The sequence below is a fragment of the Podarcis gaigeae genome (assembly GCF_964106915.1).
Source record: "Podarcis gaigeae genome assembly, chromosome: 13".
Taxonomy (NCBI): Eukaryota; Metazoa; Chordata; class Lepidosauria; order Squamata; family Lacertidae; genus Podarcis; species Podarcis gaigeae.
In genome coordinates this window covers 14,934,914-14,941,366 of record NC_139689.1, presented here as the reverse complement: position 1 = coordinate 14,941,366, position 6,453 = coordinate 14,934,914, and the positions used below count along the sequence as shown (strand labels likewise).

The 6,453-nt window shown below is 46.0% G+C and overlaps 1 long non-coding RNA gene across 1 annotated transcript in view; it reads left to right on the top strand.

Moving 5' to 3' along the window:
* The window catches only part of LOC310829325, a 33,359-nt gene extending 27,273 nt beyond the window's left edge, over positions 1 to 6,086 (top strand). The window contains exon 3 of the long non-coding RNA XR_014557226.1: positions 6,065 to 6,086. This is a non-coding gene — a long non-coding RNA (uncharacterized lncRNA). The remainder of the gene's footprint in view (positions 1 to 6,064) is intronic.
* The last annotated feature ends 367 nt before the right edge of the window (positions 6,087 to 6,453 follow it).

The following is a 6,453-nucleotide window of genomic DNA, read 5'->3' as shown; positions in this document are numbered from 1 at the left end:
CTCCCCGGCCGGCTTCCCCTCCAGGACGGAGGAGGAGGAGGAAGGGGCAGGCGGGGCGAAGGCGGCTCCTGGGGCCCCCGGGGGTATTGGGTGGGGGTGGCGATCGGGAGACCAGGGGAGAGGAGGAAGCGGCTTCTACCGACAAAGCTCCTCGTGACATGAGGGTGGAGGGTACTGAATACACACAAAGCGGAAGGAATGCACGCGTACACCTGACCCTGAACGTTAGGAGGACTCGTCGCGGGGGAATTCCCCTGGCAACGTGTTTCATTCCCCTTGCTAGGTTGTTGTGGTTGTTAGTACTGTAATCAGCGCTTTCTTCTTAAAAAAAATGTTTAGGGGGTACTCTCATTTTGACTCAAGAAAATCACCATTTTATAGTGATTTATAGTGATCTAGGGAAAAATAAATACAGTAAATGGACAAAAGTACAAAGATTCAGAAAATGTTTAGGGGTATGCGTACCCCTGCGTCGTCGCGCCCACCCCCCCCCCGAAAAAGCACTTCTTATTATTCTTATTTTTATTATTCAGCTATCTTTTCTCTTGTTCCATGCTTGGGTCCACCTCAGGTGGCCAAATATCTTGGGCCTGCCCTGCTAGTACCCACTGATAGCTCTCTCCTCCATCTATGCCCCAGCTTTCCTCCAAGAAGATCAAGGTGGCATGCATGGTTCTTCCTCTCTCTCTCTATTATCCTCACGACAATCGTGTGAGGTATGTTAGGCTAACTGACTGTTCCAAGGTCACCCAGTGACCTTCATAGCAGAACAGGAATTTGCATCGTCTCCCAAACTGTGATTTTAGGGGGGGGTGTTTGTGTAATTGTTTGTGTAAAGTGTACAGACAATTTGGTTGGATGTGTGGTATACATATAAGAATATTATTACTATTTATTATACAAACTGGAGGAATAATAGATGTTAACAACAGTTTGGATCCACCCAGACTTCATATTCCTCAGACTTCAAACAAACTTTCTGTTGCTATTTTCCTCCTGTTTCTCCTCTGTTCTATCACATTCAAACCTTCCCTCACTTAAAAATTTCCACTCAGATTTCATTAAGATCAAAAGCGCTGATAATTTGTGTATACAAATATTTTCAAGTCGCCCATGGAGGCTGGAACCTTGGCAAACTTCCAGCCTTGGTTTTCTTGAAATGGATAAATATTTCTCCATCCTCTTAGGAATGTATATACGGAAAAACCAATTTGTACATGTCCCTTTTCTATTTTGATACTCAAAACTGAAACATTTCTAGTAACCCTCTTTTCATTTGTAACGTGTTCAGCCTAATCACTGAGATGTTTGTGGCTCTTATTCATACATAGTTTCTGTTTCCTGTGGCAGAAAAATAACTGGAGGTTTCTGGACTTGGGGGAAATACAGTTTTATTTACACAAACACACACACATATATACAAGCTGAGCCTAAGCTTGGGGTTCACTAACTTTATATACTACAAAATATAACTAAAACTACAAGTACTGATTAGTTCAACACATTAATGAACATTTCACAATGTTCCCAACAAGATGTGCGGATTTGTATTTACTTGCACTTTATTTACACCAGCATGTGATAAAAACACTCAGTTTTGTAAGACTGTACCATCTCTCTTTTGGTCAATTTGACTATGCAAACTATATCCCGTGCTATAGTTGGGCAGATGTCCAGTGTTGGAGTCTTTATCTGCCCCTCAGTTATAACAAATAGTTATTCGTCAATGAATGCTAAACCATTCCTCTAACATCTGTCAGTAGTACCAAATCTTGAACTGTGGAACAGCCTCCACAGAAAAGTTCAGTGTGGTGTAGTGGTTAAGAGCGGTAGACTCGTAATCTGGTGAAACGGGTTTGCATCTCCGCTCCTCCACATGCACCTGCTGGGTGACCTTGGGCTAGTCACACTTCTTTGAAGTCTCTCAGCCCCACTCATCTCACAGAGTGTTTGTTGTGGGGGAGGAAGGAAAAGGAGATTGTTAGCCACTTTGAGACTCCCTAGGGTAGTGATAAAGTGGGATATCAAATCCAAACTCCTCTTCTTCTTCCCAAGGCTGCTGTCTTTATGATATTTTCAGTGCCAGGCGAAACACTTGATATAGTGCTATCCAGAGCATTATAGAAAATTTAAATGGATGCTCAGAGTCTTGGCTGTCCAATTTGAAAGGCCCAGGGTACTGGGCCTCAGCTGCCCTAGGATGCTAGGTGCTTAAAAAATAAAAGTTACAAATAGAGCAGTTGGAGTGAAAGGGTCACCTCTTAGCGCAGCTTTAGGCATGGAGAGTCCATGATGACTAGAACGATGCATGATCCTATTTTCTCTTTTACCTCTGTGTATGTCCAAGAGTATAAGGGACACGGGTGGTGCTGTGGCCTAAACCACTGAGCCTCTTGGGCTTGCCGATCAGAAGGTCGGCAATTTGAATCCCCATGACGGGGTGAGCTCCTGTTGCTCGGTCCCATCTCCTGCCAACCTAGCAGTTCAAAAGCATGCCAGTGCAAGTAGATAAATAGGTACTGCTCTGGCAGGAAGGTAAACGGCGTTTCCATGCGCTGCTCTGGTTTCAGTGTTGCATTGCGCTAGAAGCGGCTTAGTCATACTGGCCACATGACCCAGAAAAACTGGCTGTGGACAGACGCTGGCTCCCTTGGCCTGTAAAGCAAGCTGAGCACCGCAACCCCAAAGTCGTCTGCGACTGGACTTAACTGTCAGGGGTCCTTTACCTTTATGTCCAGAGTAGAGAATTACAGGAGGCAATCCGACAGGCTGTGTGTGTCCCCACCCCCTTCATAACTAGGAACAGTTTCCTGGGAAGCAAATTAGTTTAAACGCATCATGAACCTCTGACAGCACAATGAAAAGTTAACCCTCCTACTGCCCCGGACAAGGCCTGTTCCACGTGCATTCAGTTTCTGTCTTCCTCTTTGTACTTTGCTGTGTGTAATTAGATGAGAAGATAGCCTGAAGGCTTCAAACAAATTGGTGGCTGATGGGATCATCTGGGCCCATATTAGACCAAAAATTCACCTCCAAAATCAAAGGCTGACAGAATCATGTCAGGTGATTCATTCTTGTAATGAGAATTTGTGGCTTCATCAGGTGTTTGGCTCCTGGAATAGACAGGATATTGGAATGGGATGACTGATCCTGCCCAGCATGGATGACAGCGGCTGTTCCTTCCCTCAGAAGCTGTTTGCTAACCTGTGTGCTTGCCACTTCCTTATAGCCCTGCTCAATGAGTCTATACTAAATGCTTTTTTGTCGCACTATAGTCTCTGAAGGTCCTCCTTTGATCAGAGATCCTCCAGCCTCTCTACACCATGGGTCAGAGAACTGGGCTTTCCCTTTGGGAAGCTGAGAAACCCACCCAAGATGGCCCTGCTTTGTGTGATATAGAAATGTCTGCTCTCTCCAGACAAGGAGACATAGAGGCGCCTCGAGAAAAAGGTAGGGGGAGGGGCAACAGGAATTGCACAGAAGGCCAAACTGGGGTGAAGAAGGCCTGGGAGAGTGGCATGAAGGGAATGAGAGATGGTGAAAGAGAGAGAAGGCAAATAACATCTTGGGAATGCAAGTCTGTATACACACCATACATTTAAAGCACATGACTTTCTGCAAAGAGTCCTAGGAACTGTGGTTAAGGGTGCTGCTCTGTGTGAGGGTAAACTATAGTTCCCAGGATTATTGGGAAGAGTGAGTCATGTATTTTAAATGTGGTTTAAATGTATAGCGTGTATGCAATCTAAGAGGATTGATGGGTATAGTGGGACATAGCTGGGCAACAGGACTGGGGCCGCTCTACCTCAGGTGGCAGATGCTGTTGGGTGACAAACAGTGGAGAGCTATTGGAGGACTGATCTGTGTGTGCCACGCAGTCTGCTTGCGTCTCATTACACTACCCTGATGTGGTGGGGAATGCTGTCCCATTGGCTGTGTTCCAGTGAGGTGCACCTGCCAGTTCTGTTGGCTTCTGTGGGTGGAACAGGTGGGTGTGAGCACCATTTGTCCTTTGCCTCAGGCAGCAAAATATTTTGGGCCTTTTCCTGCACAGGATTGCCCACTCAAACCTTCTTGGGGTTGTTTCTTATTTTAGAGCCAGTTCTCAAACCGTGGGGCACAGTGCCCCCGCATGGTGACTTGAGAAGCTTGGAACCAATGGACATATAGGATCACATCCATTTTGTCCATCATCACATAGCACCAGATTGAGGGTGGCCAGTTCCCCCCGCACAAGGTGCTGAGCCAAGGGGGCAGAAAATTGAGAAGATCCATAATTGAGAAGATCCAGCAGAGGGAGAGCTGAGGCAAGACAGCCCACTCCACCTGCTCCATTGGTTGAGTTGAAAGAGCAGTTGCCACTGGGGTCCTCTCATCTCTGAATTGTCTGTTCATGCTGTTCATTGTGAGAGCATCTATGCTTACTTTGTCATCTATGGCCTGGGGATTAATAGCCAATTTTCCTCTCAGTTTCCTCTATCCCTGCTTTACTAAAATCTCTCTGTCGTTTCGAACCACCACTTTCCCCCTCTCGGTGTCTCTCATTTCTGGTTCCCATTTCATGGCTACTGCTGTTGTGCAACAGGCCTTTATTATTGCTCGCGGATTTAAAAGCCCAGAGGGTGTTGCCGTTTGTTCCTTTGACTACCTGCACATTAGTCAAACATCATTGTTTGGGAAAGGGTTATTGTCAACAGTTCACAGCAGACCTCAGCGTATGAGAAGGCAGGCGCCTGCATGTGCATTACATACGTAGGAATTTGAAGCCATGATACATTTCCCTCTCCCACTCTCCCCGCTCTGGGATTTAACTTCCTGGACAGCCTGTGAACCCTGAGGAAGGGCAACTCTAGTTCTCCACACTGATAATTTTAACAAGGTTTCCCTTCCAAAAGAAAACACCAAAAATGTGTGAAAAAGAGGAGCAACGGAAACTTGGAAAACAGGAACAAATTGTGAAAGTTGGAATATATGGATCACAATATGGCTTTAAAGATGCCCTATGGTTTCTACACAGCTACCCATTTTGGATACACATATAAAAAGGAGCAATCTGCTCATTCAGGGGGTGGGGAGAACCTCAGGCCCATAGAAAACATGGACCCTCCAGATGTCTCTGTGTAGCCTTCAGGACTCTCCCTAGACCACAACCCCATCCCATAGTCCACATCCTCCTTGGGTGCTTTAACCCAACTGGAATGTTTACCTGAACTGTAGTAATGCCTTTTGTTTGCCTGGGAGCAGGAGACAGGTGTGTGCGGAAATCTCTGTCTTTTGCAAGGCAGAAACGTAACCTACTGTACAAAGGTACAGGTCACATCTATTGCTCTGCACACTTTGCCTCTGGCTGGCACACAGCCCCTGGCTGGTTGCTGACACAGGAATGTGGTCCTCAGGCGGGGGGGTTTCGTTTCCTCCAAATGTTTGCTAATTAATGGGCCATGGCAGGTTAATGGGAGACAAACTTTGCATTAAGAAACCTCTCTCCAGCAAAAGATCTTAGAAAGACTTCTCCAGGAGCTTCCGGCTCCAGGCATGACGAGGCCCTTGGCAAGTTGCCCTCTGGCAGGCTGCTGTGGATGCCGTCCTGTTTCCTTGGAGGCAAGGCCTGATATTTCCCACAATGCTACTCCCAGAATAGCATAACTCAGAGGCATTCTGGGAAATTTAAATGGCAGATTCTGGACTCTGCTGCTGTTTCAAAGGAGGATGCAGGACAGGGATCAACATATGTTTTTTCTATCCATCCTTCTGTCAACCTTTAAACCATCTGCTTTTCTTTTCCGAACTGAATGCAGTACATCAACCCTCCTTACTTGAACAAGCGCTTTTGACAGTGAAGTATAGCATGCATTCATATTATCAAGGGTCACTTTTACACCATTACACTCCCTACCCTGAGGCACTGTAGTTTAAACCACTGAGCCTCTTGGGCTTGCTGATTGGAAGGTCAGCGGTTGAAATCCCCGCGACAGGGTGAGCTCCCATTGCTCTGTCCTAGCTTCTGTCAACCTAGCAGTTCGAATGCATACCAGCGCAAATAGATAAATAGATTCCGCTGCAGTGGGAAGGTAAATGGTGTTTCCATGTGCTCTGGCACTCATCACAGTCCTCCGTGCGCCAGTAGTGGTTTAGTCATGCTGGCCACATGACCTGGGAAGCTGTGTGTGGACAAACGCTGGCTCCCTCAGCCCGAAAAGCGAGATAAGCGCCACACCCCATTGTTTCCTTTATAACAATAACAATAACAATAACAATAACAATAACAATAACAATAACAATAACAATAACAATAACAATAACAATAACAATAATAATAATAATAATAATTTATTATTTGTACCCCGCCCATCTGGCTGGGTTTCCCCAGCCACTCTGGGCGGCTTCCAACAGAGATGAGAAATACACTAAAATGTCACATATTAAAAACTTCCCTGAACAGGGCTGCCTTCA